The sequence below is a fragment of the Protomyctophum bolini genome (genome assembly GCF_963924005.1).
Source record: "Protomyctophum bolini genome assembly, chromosome: 1".
Taxonomy (NCBI): domain Eukaryota; kingdom Metazoa; phylum Chordata; class Actinopteri; order Myctophiformes; family Myctophidae; genus Protomyctophum; species Protomyctophum bolini.
In genome coordinates this window covers 25,869,235-25,886,746 of record NC_137862.1, presented here as the reverse complement: position 1 = coordinate 25,886,746, position 17,512 = coordinate 25,869,235, and positions in this window count along the sequence as shown.

The window sequence follows — 17,512 nt, the reverse complement described above, 5'->3', positions numbered from 1 at the left end:
TGAATGGGTTATTAAACAACATTATAGGAAACAAGCCCAAATAAGCAACATTTAGAAACAAGCCCCAAATAACAGCGACTGCCAATATTTACAAGCGACTTTTACAGAAGAAAACAAGAACTCGCTCAAAGTGCCAACTTACACCTTGCACACATGTTGGCCATGTATGGCTTAAAGCTCTCTGCTGTCTGTCTGGGTACGACTCCTAGAGCTCTCTGCTGTCTGTCTGAGTACGACTGCTGCTCTGAGTCGTAAAGCTCTCTGCTGTCTGTCTGGGTACGACTGCTGCTCTGAGTCCTAGAGCTCTCTGCTGTCTGTCTGGGTACGACTGCTGCTCTGAGGCCTTATTTAAGTTATAGTGTCTGGTAGTGTCTACTGCCTGGTACAACTGGTCTAAATCCTCTGTAAATCCTCTCTAGTTTGAGTGCTACCAACTAATGTCTAATACAACAGCTGTTCTAAATCCTTTAAACCCATTATTGAACTTATACCAACCTTGAAGTGTAGCTTAGTTACGTCAACAAGAATGGTGATCCCTTATTGGCCGGTGTAGTACACATACATACCCAGCCGATCGCAGTACTTGCGCGCTCTGCTTGCTCAAATAACAAGCCCAAAGAAAGTCACTTATAATAAGCGGACATGGCAACCCTGTGTCCCACTCCCACCCTCCATCACAATGCCTTTGCATCCATGGATGGATCGATGGACGAGGCAGAAGATTGATGGTCTCTCTTCTCAATAAGACCTTTGAGGAGCGATCGGCTGATGCAGGGCATGGTCATGGAAGGGAAGGGGGTCAGCGACCTCTAGCCGGCCACCTTTGTCCTCGGGGTCTCAGAATTGGTAGCTTTGACCTTTGACCTCGGGGTCTCAGACTTGGCGTGGCTTTGTGCTTCACTGGACACTCTGACTGAATGGGGCCGAGATGCCGTTTGAAAGAAATGTTCACCAAAACACGCACCCCACCCCCATCCCTCGTTGAGGCGCCGGCCCAGTGCACCCGCACAGCTTGGGAACCTTATCCCAGAGAAAAGAAGAAGAGATTCAAGGAATGATGAGAAAGTAAAGTTATTTAGAAGATGGACAGAGAGAGAGAGAGAGAGAGAGAGAGAGAGTAGAGAGAGAGAGAGAGAGAGAGAGAGAGAGAGAGAGCGAGAGAGAGAGAGAGAGAGAGAGAGAGAGAGAGAGAGAGAGAGAGAGAGAGAGAGAGAGAGAGAGAGAGAGAGAGAGAGAGAGACTATCTAGTCAGGCAGAAAAAAAGGCCAAGACAACTAAAGGATTCAAAGTATCTTCCAATTAAAATGTTACATTTGAATAGAAGCATTTCAACCCATATAGCCTTCCCTTCCCTCACTACAGCCGTCTGCTGTGTGTCTGTGTGAGCGACCTGTTGGTGCTATTTGACACTAATTAGCTTAATTGGAAACTAGACGGGCCGTTGAAGCTTTATAGCTGTGTACAACAACAGCTGGATGTCTTCATTAACTGCATTGACTAAGTACTCTCTGTCAACACTACAAGAGAATAAGTACTCACATCCTTTTTACTTAAGTAATAGTATCAATACCTCCATGTAGAAATACTCAGTTACAAGTATATATATCGAATACAAATATATATACAAACAATGCACAATGTAGTTCTGCCATTTTCAAATGTTTTTTTTTAAAATATATTTTCAAATAATTGTAGTGAAGTTAAAGTATAGCATTTGCCTCTGAGATGTACAGCAGTGGAGTAGAAGTAAATGTGCTGACATTTCTAAATACTCGAATAAACCCTCAAAACTGTACTTAAGTAAAGTATTTGAGTAAATGTACTTAGTTACGTTTGTTACACGACTGCACACAGGACCTCTGTCAACTGCCTTTCTTAATAAACAACTTTGGTGCCACTGTTGAAATTCCATAAAGGTGGAATTTTGAGGGTAACAATAGAACAGAAGGAAGTACGATGAATCTCATTTGGTTTCATTTTAGAGTTAAACCTCTGCATTACTTTTTGTACAAGACGTCTACTGCACCATTAGAGAATGTAGAAGAATTGTCATTTTGATGGTTTGCCTGCATGTTATCTCCTACCTACAGCATGGAGTTGTGGAAAGATATCTTATTCAACAACACCATAATATTCTACGTTTTGGGTCAGGGTCTAAATGTCATCAAATGGTGGTCCGTGGCTCAAATGGTGAATAAATAATGGGCCTTGATGTGATACAGGTTGAAAACCACTGATCTCCCAAACAGAGCTGAACATGTGTGTCTCTGTGTACATGCTATTTTCTGCCCCCTCATTGTCGTAACTCTGTCTTACTCTATGGTCTCTGGACCATAGTCTAGCACTTTGTGCTTTGGGCCACGTGCAATAAGGGCTACGTGCAATATGAACATATCAATGTTTTTTCTTCCTGCTCATATCCTTATTTATTTATTTATTGAAATGACTACTGCTCAGCCCATATCTGCTTTTACTACTGTACAGTACATCTCATCTCTATGGCTCTGGGTGGTACCGTGGTACTGCCATACCTATTGTAGAACTCTGCCAACAACAGCTACAACGGTATATTCTATGTCCATCGTTCCCAAACATATCTATAATTTTGTACCATTGTAACGGGTACTATACCGCAATGGGTATCTGCATGAATTCCCTCCCACTTCAGAATGGAAAGGGTGCAGAAATGTACACATGCTTACATTGTAGTGAAGCGTCATTTAAACGTGAAGTTTATAAACCGAAACGTGTTAAAATAAACTATACTGTAGGAATGGCACACGCTAACCAACTACGCTCTCCATTGAATCGGCACTTCATTGAGATAATGTGTAAGTTCCTGATGGAGGCTGAACTCCACATCGCCCACAGTAAAACAAACACACACGCACGCACGCACGCACGCACGCACGCACGCACGCACACACACACACACACACACACCATCACAGTAACACAAACACATCACTGTTCTTAATATCTCTTAGCCCCGACGCAGCAAATTGGTTAAAAACAACACGCTTGCGCACACGCATGCACACACACACACGCACGCACAGTCGCACATGCACGCGCACACGCACACACGCAGTCACGCATGCATGCACGCACGCAGGCACGCATGCAGGCTTTGCAGTGGGGCCTTAAACATGTTGGCGAACGGTCAGGAATGGCACCTCACCTCACCAGACCACCGCTCCTTGCCTTTGAAAGAGAGAACCTGCCCTGACCTGACAGAGCGCTTTAGAAACACAAACACTGGCCCCTTCCTGACGCTCCGACGGGTCGGGTCGGGTTGCATGGATGTGGTACTGAGGGTTGGAGGGTGGACAGGAGAGCAGAGGAGCAAGGAGGGTGGACAGGAGAGCAGAGGAGCCAGGGAGGCGGTTTGGTTTGGGAAGAGGAAGGGAAGACAGAAATGCCTTCATAAAAGATGAGAATATATCGTTATATGGATTGGATTAAGATGCAGGAGTTCTTAAACGTTTGAGCTGGAGACCCAAAAGAGAAATTATAAGACCTTTCCAGCCAGGGGACCCAAACTAGTCAAAATTCACTAGTTTTCACTAATTCACTAACTCTTAACCTATTTAGACCTTTGAAACTGGATGCTACCTACCTCTGTCTCTCATTAGTTGTTGCTATACATGTAGCAACATAAATGATCGTCGCACCAGTCACAGATATGCACAAATATCAGTCAGGAAACTCAGTGCAGTTATGCTAGCCGTTCATTGGACCGCCTCAGCATCACATTCACATGATTCACTCAGCCAATCAAGGTCAAGGTCAACTTTATTGTCCACAAGGAAAATTTGTCTTAGGCTTTCACCCCTGTTGCAGCGACACATAAAACATCAGTGACAAACAAAATTACATAACAGAGAGAGACACAACATTACACAATTGCACACATGATGTGGATAATCTAACCTCTGCAGTTACTGCTGTTTCAGAGCCTCGTTCAACATTTTAGTTGCTGGTACAATTTTTTTTGAGTGGTGCAGCCACTCTAAGGAACAACAATGTCTGTCCCTCCCCATGACATGTCCATATGTCCATCCCTCTGTCTGTCCCTAACTATGCTTAGTGTACCAACAGGTGCTAAAGTGGCGTTGTTGCCTAAAAACACAAACACAGAGAGAGAGAAAGTTGCACTGTTGCCAGTTACCGTGCTCTCCCCCGTGCCCCCGCCAACCGCCCACCGCCTCCCCCAGTTCCTGTTCTTTGGCCCGAGCGGAGTGATGTACTTCCACTTTGGTTCTTTGTACCTTCTCCCAGAGGGCAGAAGTACAAACTCTCCATTTAAAACATGGGTAACATCACTGACAACTTGTTTAGCCTGTTTTAATGTAGCCTGCTCATTAATAGACTGCAGAGAGGGGAGTTGTCTTATACCCTATTCCCTGCAGTCTGAACAATTTGGACCTCAGTTGCACTGAGAGATTACCGAACCAAACTGTGATGCCAAACCTGACCAGGCTTTCCAAGACCGCTCGATAGAACACTGAACACTAGATGGATCAAGTACAGTGCAACTCAGGTCTGTTTTACAAAGTCTAGAGGGTTTAAGAAGTTAAACTGATCAAGTGATGTTGATTAATTCCAAATATCGTCAAAGCATGCTATTCCCCCTGTCCGGACTTGTGTCACAGCACCCTAAGATGCCAGTACGACCGACACCCACTTTAGAGAAGCCACTGGCGTGCACACAATCAATATAGTTAACAATACAATGTGTTCCGGGCATATCTCCAGGTGGATGAGAGTGTAATATTAGCTTGATGAATAGCCCAACTGAGCGGTTGTGACAGAGCTGCCAGCCTGCGTACAGTGCCGTGATAAATGACCTTCTGGTCGCTGAGTGTGAGTCTCCCTAATGTACGCCTGACACCAGCCCAGCTGTCCCCAATGTCCGCCTGATACCTGCCCAGCTGTTCCAGGGCAAGCCGCTGCTCTCGTTTTAATGCCTCTGACAACACTTATGCTGGTGTGAAACGTGCAAAAGCAAACCGGCGCAGTGCAAAGATGCAGCAGATACACACGGGCACACACGGATATATCAGTGCAAAAATATGGTAGATTATTTCCATGCAGGCAAAGGTATTGGCTTCATCTGGTTTCATTGTGGTTTACAATATGCATGATAATGAATTGCATTTTTATAGCGCTTTTCCAAGTGCTCAAAGCGCTTTACAATGGTTCATTCATTCATACATTGGGAGGTGAAGCGGCGAACAGTCGACGCCAGCGTCCTCACTTCCCACCCCCAATCCAACCCTTAATGATAGGCCTACATATGCACTGCGTTCTATTTATGATTTAGGCTAATGCCAAAGAAGTGTAAGTCAGTAAGTAAGCCTTGCCGATACATGAGGCTCACAGGTCCTATCTCGTGTTTCTGTAGCGTGATGCAGGACATGACCCCCTGGACATGACGACATGACATCCCAATCCAACCCTTGATGCTGAGTGCCAAGCAGGGAGGCATGACCTTATGGCAGCACACCACTGCCATCTTGCCAGCAAGGTGGTAACTAGGTGCAATTTCCCATTCTACAACAGGTCGTTTCGAGGAAGCAATCTGATTGGTTGAAACGGTTTCTAGCCGTGGATCAAACCAGCACTGTTCACCACCTAATCAAAACAAAGAATTCAGCCGCTCTATTTTCCCAGAGCGCTAGCAAACTCGGTGGCTAGGCTAGCTAGTTTCTTGAGACATTTGTGGTCGTAGTGACTACATCTGTCATTAAAGAAATATTCTTTTTCAGCAATTTTCTTAGTCTTACTGTAGAATTGCAATATTACACTCAAGGGTGTTGTTTAACGTGATTATTGCCACGAACGAGACAAAGTCGAGTTCCACAAGCATCATTGAAGTGGCAATACCACCCTCTCGTATAATATTGCTTAATTGACAGCCCATTCATCCAAACATTCAACATTCATCTGATTGTATTAAACAACATCAAACTCATCAAAACATTGCAGCTGTATGAAAAGTTTGAATTATTCTCTTTCTTTCTACTATCTACAAAGTATTTGTTTCATAAAAATCCACAGTAGACATGTTATGAGCAACTTAACTTCCTGTCAATAAATTCCTTGCAGATGATTATTTTGAGTTTCTATAAGTGTCAGAGTTTGGAAGCGCTCGTTATCAGTAAAGCAACCTCCTGCTGCCTCCTGCATTATGTGCAAATTCAAAAGAGGTATTGTACGTATGGGCGGTTGAGTGATCTTTAACGAGCACTTCCAAACTCCAACACTTAGGAAAGACAATCACCTGCAAGGAGTGGATTTGTATGAAACAAACACTGCAGATAGAAAGAGGATAATTCGAGCTTTTTGTGCAGCTGCAATGTTGGTGAGTTTGACGTTTATACAATCAGATAGGACTTTTCTATTTGGATGAATGGGCTGTCAATTTGAAATTGCACGTATCACCTTGCTGGGAAGATGGCAGCGGGGTGTGCATAAGGTCAATGCATAAGAGTCTTTGGTATGACCCTGCATGCCGGGGATCAAACCCTGACCTCCCAGTCTCAGGGTGGAAACTCTAACCACAAGGCCACTGAGCTGGACATAGAAGTATACTTAACCCATTTAGACCTGAGGACGATTCTACAAATGCCTTCTAAATGTTGCTATATCAGTGGTGCTCAAGCTAAATTATATGTAGGCCTATTGGCCACATCTCAAAATATGTTCTGGGGACCCCCAGAAGCAAAGATTTGAGATAAAAAGAAATACCAACAATTTGCAAACAATTTATTTTGTGCCGCGCTACAAGCTTGTAGATCTGCTATTTTTGAACATCCAAAATATATGGTTAAAGTGGTTATGACAATAAAACAATGCAAGTAAAGATACAATATATATATATATATATATATATATATATATATATATATCAAAATAAATAAATAAATGTCAATAGACAAAGTGTGTTCGAAAAGGATCAGGAAGAAGCAAATGCTTATAAAGTCCTATACCCCTTCATAACACCTAACGTGATTGTACTTTACTTTACTTGAGTATGTAACATTTTCAGTGCTTTTACTGGTACTTCACTAGCCTGACACTCAGTCTGAATTTTCATTTTGTTTCAGACTGAAAGCCCTCCCCACGGCAGCAGTTTCTGGGATGGATGGGAGCGCTACTAGCATGTAAACAAAAATTGTAAAATATGTCGGATGATGTTTATCAAACCTGTTGTATCTGTAAAGAAGCTATTTATCATAGGTTAATTTAATAGCCAGATTGATACGGTCGCGAGGGGGTGGCCATGTTTGTATGTTTGACGCTGTCGAGTGATGGGGCTGATGGCCAATCATGCTGCTGCGATCATATTTTCGATCGAGACTGACGCCACCGTAGGCAGAGTCACCAGACCTGAATCGCCAGGACATAACTTTTTTTAATGGTAGCGATTCAGGGCTGGAGCCAGGCTAGTAGGCCTACTTATATTATATTAATTATATTATTATATTATTGTACTTTTCTCCACTACATTAGTTATTTCACAACTTTAGTTATTATAGTTACTTTGTAGATTTTCATTGTTATTACAAAACAGGGGCTCCGTACATAACCACTTCAGCCCTATAAACATTTTGGCCATTTGAAAATAAAAATCTTTTGAAAATAGCCGATCTACAACTCCAAAGCAAACTCCACATGCCCCAATTTTTATATTTAACTGCTATAGTGTCAACCCCTTACCCCTGTGTCGGATCGGTGGTTAGTGATGATAAGTAATGATATGACCAGATATGACAAATAAGGGCCGATCCGATACCGATACTACTTTTTTACTACATTTCTACTTTTGGTACTTAATTTATTGTGGCTAGCTGCTAGCATAAAACCCAGGGCCAGCCTACGCATTCACTTTAAAAGTCGGCGTTTTCCCGCTCCCCCGTTCCCCACATGCACACACTCGCTACACACACTCGAGTATCATTGGAACAATTAAGCACACACTGTTTACCTTTCGTCAGAAGCTTTATGGTGGGAGCGTCGCGGCACAAAGGCAAAAATTAAATCAGAAATTTGGATGGCAGAAGATCCACCAAGGACAGCTCTCCTGGATTCCGACTTATGGACGTTTGAAAATCCTCCTTTCAACTGCTTTACACAGTGATTATATTTTCAATCCCATAGCTGGAGCGGTGGGGTGTTGCCATAGCAACCGGACCAATGTTAAAAGCCACCGTGGGACTCCACCATTATATAGACAGAGTATACATTGGGGTCCGTATATATGTGGACCTGGGATATGACGTCCCATAATGTCGGGGTCCGATACAGACATGGGAAAGAAATAATTAAGTACCAAAAGTGACCAGCACTTTTGTACTTTTACTCAAGTACATTTTTAATTCTGGCCTTTTTTTTCGTTTAATGGAGTAGTTCTACAGAATACTGGAGAACTCGGCCCGCCGACTCTTCTTCATCTTTGCCGAGATTTCTTCCCCTTTCGCCGACTCTTCGTCACTTTCCGGTCCGAGTTCTGTCTGAGAACTCGGACCGAAAGTGACGAAGAGTCGCCGAAACGGGAAGAAATCTCGGCACTGGAGCGCGCATCTAGCTACTGCATGATGATCATGCACGCTGATCAGACAGCAGATCAATAAAAGCATGCAAAAGCATTCAGCTTTCACAAGTGTGCCCATATAGAGAAGGAAAATAATTAAGAATTCGGTGGCATTTCTTTCACATTTTTGCTCTTTGCTCTTTGTCCTTATAGATAGAAATGTGATGATTTTTGTATAGTTTTGGATTAACAAATTATAAAGCACAGGGCCTCGCATTTCTCAATGAATAGCTAGCCCAGTGTTTCTCAACCTATGTACCGCGGCACTTGCAGCTGCAGCTGCTGAAAGTGCCCCGAGACGTGGAGAAAACTCGGCAGAATCTGAAGAAGAGTCGTCACGCGGCGATTCTTCTTAAGAGTCTGCCGAGTTTTCTCCACGTTTTGCCGACTTATCTTGATCGGCAAAAAGGGTAAATGTGCCGAGTATTCTTGTTACCGTTCTACATTGCAGTATTGATAACTTTTACTTAAGTAAAACATGTGAGGTACTTTTCCCCACCACTGCGCCTGACCCTCATGTGCTCTTAGCGTACATGGCAGGAGATTTAAACAGGCCGAACCTGAAGAAAAGTGCTCCCGAAATAGCATCACATTATTATGAGCAACACTCTCTAGGGGGATATATGGACACTCCAGTCCATTACACCACTCTGAAACATGAAGCCAGACACTGCTGTGACCAGTGGGCGGAAAAGAAACGACTCAAATTTTATCAATACTGCAATATATTATAAATACTCTGTTACAAGTTTAAAAAAAAGTCCGGAACTGAAAATGTACTAACTTGAGTAAATTACAAAAGTATTCAAGAAGTACCAAAAGTAAAAAGTAGTCATTGTGCAGAATGTCCCATAGTTACAGCATGGAACTGTCCTATTGTACCAACATCAATACAGCATGGAACTGTCCTATTGTACCAACATCAATACAGCATGGAACTGTGGACAAAATCCTATCCAACGCCCACACTTGAGAGCTACTTTCAAAATGACCAGCTCAACAAGATCTACCCACCCGGGAAAGAAAATGTTATCCCATTGCTGAAAATACTTTGAGAATGTGAGAGTGTACCTGAGGGGGCTTTGGAAAAACGGCACTGGCGACAAAACACACTTGGAATGGAAAATACAGAGAGGGGGAATGGAACTGGTAGGTTTTTTGGGGGTATAGGCTATAAAACTTTGTAATGCTACTGACATTTGCATTGTGAGTTTGAGATGACAGGCCCTTTTTTATGTCAATCAATCAATCAATAACTAACCTCAGAAAAACAAAATAAAGAATACAATAACCGCCGCACCGAGCTGTCGGCGTGAGGTCGGCGGAAAAAAGCTGGGGCGAGATGGAATTGGGGCGACCGTACCTGTTACCGTGATCAGGTACAGAGGCTTCCGTGCATGGTTCTGGACAACCGGCTATCTGATAGACTCGACACCGGGCACTGCACTCCCTGTGGGGGTGTGGAACGACTGTGTCGAATTTGAAGTCTGTGGGGAAAACGGTTCTTGAGTTACGTGGATCATAGATGTACACACAGATACTTGTACATTTATAGATAGATTTTTAGAGGCATATGTCATATACAGTGATCTACCTGCACAGCCTATATGTGATCTACTGGTAGATTGTGATCAACCTTTTGGGAAACTCCCTGCCCTGATCATGATCCAATGCAGTTTGTCTGAAGTGTTCCAGCAAAAAACAAGGAGCAAAAGAAAACTAATGACGTCTAATGATAGAAGCTAAGCTAGGCCTCCAGATGTAGGTCCCACAGCGGTGCTGCATGGGACGGGACGGGAGGGGAGGGGAGGCTGTGTGTGAGACATCCATCTCTCCCAATTCCTGTGTTTATTTTAGGACTCCGCTCGCTGTACGCTTCGCCCCAGCCCCGTCGTGTGCAGCTGAGCTGGGTCGGGTCTGTGACTGCCTGCCTTTGTTCGGTCGGCTCCCAGTTTTCTCTCTCTCTCTCTCCCTGCTTCCAATTCCTCCTCAAAAGCTTTTCCTCCTCCACTCCCAAACTAACAGCATGCCTGCACTTTTTATTTTTCCTGGCAGCGCTCGCCTCCTGTAGTTCTGTCAGTCTGTCAGGGGAAGAAAAAAAAAACTAAGAAAAAAACCGAAAGCAAAAATACTGTGGCAGAAGGGAGAGAGCCAGAGACAGAACGAGAGAGAGAGAGAGACCTCACCATGCAAATCACAACCAGATGACCTTTCCCTCGGTCGTCTCCTCTCCATGCAGTGTTGATTTCATCCACCAAAACTATGAGGAAAGATGTTCGTCGACTACCTTTTTTTTTCACCGACAAAAAACAAATAAAAACTAAGCTATGAGACTACAACTGTGACTGAATATATTGACTGAACAAATAAAAACTAGACTAGAAGTCATTTATGTTCGGTTTCACTCTGAAGTTAGCAGATCTACAAGCTCACAACGCTTCATAGTCTTTTGAATAAAAATAAAAATGTATCCTTAGTCATATTCATTTCACTTTTAGTCTAGTTTTAGTCAACTAAAATATCATATGATTTTAGTCGAATACTAGGCTACAGTTCATTTAATCGACTAAAGATATTTTGGCGGGCCTTGATGGCGTCGTAATGCCGGATTTTACACGTGAGCTTGTAGATCTGCTATTTTCAGAGCGCAACACCCGAGTGCAATCAAACATAAAACTACTAGTTCTACTGGATCTCTTCTCCACTAGTCCCTCCCTAACATTTAGTTCTACTGGATCTCTTCGCCACTAGTCCCTCCCTAGTCTCTCAAGACAGACTGTTGGCCGCTGTTTTCCCGAACAGCGGCTGAGAATCCCCTCCCTAACATTAATCTACTGGATCTCTTCTTCACTAGACCCGAGACGCGAGGTTACTCCGTGGTGAGATAAAGAAATAAATAACAGGCTACAAGAGAATGACAGCTTGGCACGCGCGACAGAATGCAGCCTCGTAACTAAGTTTTATTTGTGTAGAAGAGGCAAACTAATAGTGTTTATGCCGTTTGCTTTGATTGAATAATTGATTAAACACGTATGTTGTATGTTGAGAGGAGACGACCGAGGGAAAGGGCATCTGGTTGTGATTTGCATGGTGAGGTCTCTTTCTCTCTCTCTCTCTCTCTCTCTCTCTCTCTCTCTCTCTCTCTCTCTCTCTCTCTCTCTCTCTCTCTAGCTCTCTCTCTCTCTCCTCAGATCAAGTAGAGTCGGCCCCTCTCTGCACATTCTCTCTCCTCGTTTCCCTCACAGTGAAAAGGCCCAGATGATATTTGCCTAAGGAAGTAAAGCGACTAGGAAACAGTATTTCTTGGCTAGGTATAGCGGGAGCAGGCACGCATGCACGCACGCACGCACGCACACACACACACACACACACGTAAACACACACACACACGCACGTAAACACACACACACACACACACACACACACACACATACTGTGACAGACTGAGGTGGGAGACGGAGACAGTGGAGAAGGTTCACGATTGAGGTGCACAAGCCTCTTTTATTTATGAGTGGAAATCATAGCAGGCCAGGGAAATGGTAACATAAATCACAGTCTGTTGGCCACACGGTGGCGTCAATGGTCCCTCAACGATATCTGCGGGTGCGAGATAGAAGTTAGTCTTTTTAATCAACAGAATATATCTAACATAAATCCTCCTCTTCGGGGCTAAACACTGTCTCCCGGCCCGAGGCCACTGTGGCGGGGCAGCGGTGACAGTGAGGTACAATAAACAGGCTTCTCTTCTCTTCGGCCCTCTCTACGGCAAACAGTGGCTCTAGCGGCGAGCCCGGCTAAGTAAAGGTAGGTTAGCATAGAATAACACAGTTCGTTAGTTACGTCCTCTTCTTCCTGCCGGGTCCCCAGGACAGGTGTTCTGTCGCTCAGGTATGGTGTTAACACAGGTGTGCTCCCCGCTTCAGCCCAAAGGGTCTCGCTGCTAGCCTCCCCATCCGTGGCAATATATATAGCCTGAGCGGAGTCTTCGCCTTTAACGGCTCCTCTTGACTCGTCAGGTGAGTGATATGTGAACAGTGGTAAGGTTTCTCTTACGACCTTTTTTCTTAGGCGATGTCTCTCTCTCTCACTAGCGGCAGGTGGACGAGGAGTGGGTGGCGTCCGACTCTCTTCCACCTTGCTTCTCCGTGTCCGGCTCCAATCCTAGAAGCCTGTCAGATAGAGTGACGATGAGGACATGCATACAAAGCGATATAACAGTGTATGGGAAACATAGTGTCGCTTACCAACCGAAATCTCTTGTGAGTCGTGCCTCTGTCAGGTCTTACCACCCGAAGTCTCTGGTGAGGCGTGCCTCTGTCAGTTCTTACCACCTGAAATCTCTCGTGATAGTCTCAGACAGCGTGGCTGGTCACCATGGCAACACGCTCACTATAACGGGGTTTTGCTACTGAGATCCCACAATACATACAGTACATACAGTACATACATACATATACATACATACACACATACACACACACACACACACACACACATACATACAGCGGAGAGTCAAATCACATCCAGATGGGAGTGCAGAGACGGAGTCATGGATTAGCTGGAGGTATAGAGCTGCCATGTAAATGGATGTTTCCTGTTTGGTTTATTCTGTTAACGCGTTAAGACCGGGAACGTGTCGTTGTAGATCCACTTAAACTATTATTATTTTATACTTATAGCAGATCTACAAGCTCTTAACGTGTCACAGCACTACTTTGTGTCGTGCTACGAGCTTGTAAATCTGCAATTTTGGACAAATTTGTGCACAATTTGTGCACATTTTGGAATATATATTCTTGTAAAGAGAACATTTTTTTACTCGTATCTGTAAGCGGTCCTTGACAATGTTTGAGAACCACTGATATAGAAACAGAAAACTGTTATGATTTAGAGAAGACATTTATTTTTGTTTAGATTCGGCCTCAGGTGTCAGTGAGTTAAAAGACTAGTCTATTCGGAGAGAGAGAGAGAGAAAGAGAGAGAAGCAGAGAGTGTCTTTATTATGGCAACCGATGGCACCGTCCCTACACCCTCCCCAAAATAACAACCGTAGCAGCTAGAGCATGCCATAATATCACAACATCAGCATTCTTCATGGGGAAGGCCTGTCTTCTTTTTAACGGCCTCTCTCTCTCTCTCTCTCTCTCTCTCTCTCTCTCTCTCTCTCTCTCGGTAGTGATTAGAGAGAGGACGTGCGTGCTCTGCGGTGAGGAGCCCACCAAAGGGCAGGGCAAATATATCACAGAGGTAATTGCTAGGTAAATAGAAACATCCATTTGTTACTACGGTAGTGCTACTAAAGTATATAGAGCAACAAATCAAACTTTGTGCCCAGGATAAGTAGGGACTTACCTATTTGCCCTGAAAGCCCTCTGTGTTAGTTTTCCTCTTTTTTCTTTTCTTTTTTTTGTACTTCTGCCAGCCAGACATTGCTATCATATGATAGAATCACTGGGAGCTACAATACCATTGGCATTGGCATATAGTCAATAGGAATGTCATCCTTTACTCTTGGATAAGAAGACATAATAGTTTGTGTGTCCCACCCCCTCCCCCGTTGTAAGGTAAGATGGAGGTGACAGTTTGCCAAACAGTTTGCCAAAAATATTATTATTATTTTTTGTACTTATTTTACTTAAAAGTATCAATACTGAAAAATGTAGAAATGCAAGTAAAAGTCCGGAATTCGACATTGACTTGAGTAAACGTACAAAAGTATGTAGGCTACATAATTATTCATTTTGGATTTTATTTTGACAAATCGAAAGGTATACACGGATTTACCTAAAGTATCAAAAGTAAAAGGCATTATAGGCAACAGAATGTGCTACTTCAAGTTTTTACACATTTTCAAAAACATCTAAGCTCACAATGCATTGTGATCTTGCAGACCGTATATATTCCAACATGTATAATAGGGCCAAAGTGGTTACTGTATGTTTTGTAATCATTATTATAAATCTACAAAGTAACGAGTAACTAAAGTTTTAAATAATTGTAGTGGGTATGTGTAGTAATTTGCCTCTGAGATGTAGTGGAGTTGAAGTACTGAAAACTACTCGTCGAGGCTAGGGCAAGTACAGCTTCCCTTGCGTCGGCTGATCTGAGCACACGGGAGCCGGGAGGGTTTGTAGGGTCCGATCAGACTTGCAAGGTATGGGGGGAGTTTTGTCAGAGTTTTGTACTGAAAACCATGGCGAGCTGCAGCATTCTGAGTGCACTGACTGTGTAGCTCGTTGTAAACCTCTAACTAGCTCATTGTTTGCATGGACCACCTTGTTTATAGGACTTGAAGCCTGTCTTTGTTTGGTCTACTCATGTCTAAATATGGCCAGGATGTTTTCCAATTAAAGATCAAATACAGGTTCTGGTTCACTTTGCTGTACATACCTTTGGACTCCTCGAGAGACAATTATTTCTTTCTCCAGTACTAAATGCATTATTGACAAACTACCAGTCGTATATGCTACTCCTGTAGCCCCTGTACAAACACATAATACCCAAGACGGAGGTGTATACACACTGACAATAAATACTGTCATGGTGGTAGGCTACAGTGACTAGTATTTAAATATTGAATATTATTAATAATAGGCTATAATAGACAGACATGGAGTTATATATAAACTAGAGAGCGGACAGCCTCGCCACGACTTATTCATTTCAATGGAAGTTGCTCAGTGGCGTTTGAAACCCCAGCTAGCTGTGCGCCCTGTCACTCGTGTTATACATGCACGAGCTAAACCGCCCGCATGCACTACCAGCTTTGGCCAGCAGTGGTTCCCAAACGTTTTCATGTCAAGTACCCCCAAAATTACACTAATTAATTAGCCTGCGGACCCCCCATTTGAAAATATATGGCATTTTTACAGTTCTAGCAGTGATTTACAATGGCATTTATATTTCAGACTAATCTTCTATTTAAATAATAATAATAAAGTATAATAAAGCTCCCGGAAGATTTGGTCTTGGATTTCACTCCCTCTGAAGTACGGAGGGACCAATCGGGAACCAATATGCAAGTAGGCTACGGGGAACCCGGGGCAGGTTTATCACCAGAGTGATTGAGATTGAGTGATAATAATAAATACAGCTGGTGCTGTAGAAGTTGATACAGTGGACGAGTTGACTCGCTGAAGATGGATTTCAACATTTCTATATTTCTTTCCACTGTCCCAACTGACTACCGGATTGCTGTTGGCAAGAAATAAACCAAATTCATAAGGCTCAACATGCCTTTGCAAGACCTTCGGTTCCTGAAGAAATTAAATCATGATGTGAATAATATCGTTTCTCTGGAGAATATGTCTAGTGCCGACTCTCTCTCTCTCTCTCTCTCTCTCTCTCTCTCTCTCTCTCTCTCTCTCTCTCTCTCTATCTCTCTTGGTGGAGGAAGATAAAGAGATTGTTCTTCTGTTCAATTATCTTAGCATAACTGTCTGGGTCGAGCACAAAACGGCATTCACACACACACGCACGCACACACACGCGCACACACACACACACACGCACGCACGCACACACACGCACGTGCACACACGCACACACACGAACGCACGCACATGCACACACACATTAAACATTCAGACCATCAATGGGAAACACGGCATGTGCATCAACATCCATAAATGCTGAATAAATATGTCTCTCTCTTCCCGCATGACTCACCGGGCCAGACAGTAGACTCTCAACAGTACAGAAGTAAAAAGGTACCTCAAAGCTGTACTTATCTGAGTACAGTATACTTGAGTAAATGTACCAGTAACACTGTACAGTGTATTGTACTGTATGTAACGGACCCACAGGGCTGTGGGCTAACCCCACCTCTTTGGTGGGGACGTAACAACTACAAAGAAAGGTAAGAAAGCCTTTTAGTATGGAATTCTCCTTTAAAGTGACATTATGATTTTTTTGCCTTATATTGGTTGATAATGGGACGTCAACTTTCAGCAGCTGTCACAAAGTTTCCGAGGGAGTTGGGCTGGAACAAATTTATATGTGATTGTAGACACCTTTATGACCACATCTAGAAAGCTAGTGGTAGGCTATAAGCTTTTTCTTTGGAGATTTGCCACACATTTAGCTAATTTTCCCTTATTAAGGGGCCAGTTCCGAATTGCAGCCACCTTTAAGGCTGTAAGTGCTCTTTTAGAGCAGTTTTGAAGGAGAGTATTGGTCCACACTCTTATGATTTTGGTGGCATAGCAGGAGACCAAATGTAACCCTCTGGGAAACACTGGTTCTTTGTTTCCACGGAGAGATAAAACAGACAAAAGCAATCCGCATTCTTCCAAACCATTTTATACCCTGTCACCTGTTGTCTGTAGCCAATCAGGGATTAGTGCTACTTTGGCCCAGATGGTATCAATCTTCTCTCATTTGGGGTTGAATGGTACACAAATGGACAGACAGCAATATTACAAATGGAACCCCTACAGAGGGACAACATTTACCCAGGACTATAGAGTCATAACAAAATCACAGGTTGTTTATTTCCTTGTTTTTAAAGGTAAAATAAAGGTAAAATTAAGGTAAAATAATTAAAAGGTAAAATAATTCTTCTTTTGGAATGACTAAAAATGTTTTGTCACACTGGGAGGCAAACTGCATGGAGCTAGCAATGTATGATGGGATGTTTCCAAGTTTGCGCGCACACACACACACACACACACACACACACACACACACACACACACACGCACACACACATTCACACACCTTTACATAGATTGTGCATTACATTCACACACACATTCACACACCTTTACATAGATTGTGCATTACATTCACCCATTCACACACACACACACACACACACACACACACATTCACACACCTTTACATAGATCGTGCATTACATTCACCCATTCACACACACATTCACACACCTTTACATAGATTTTGCATTACATT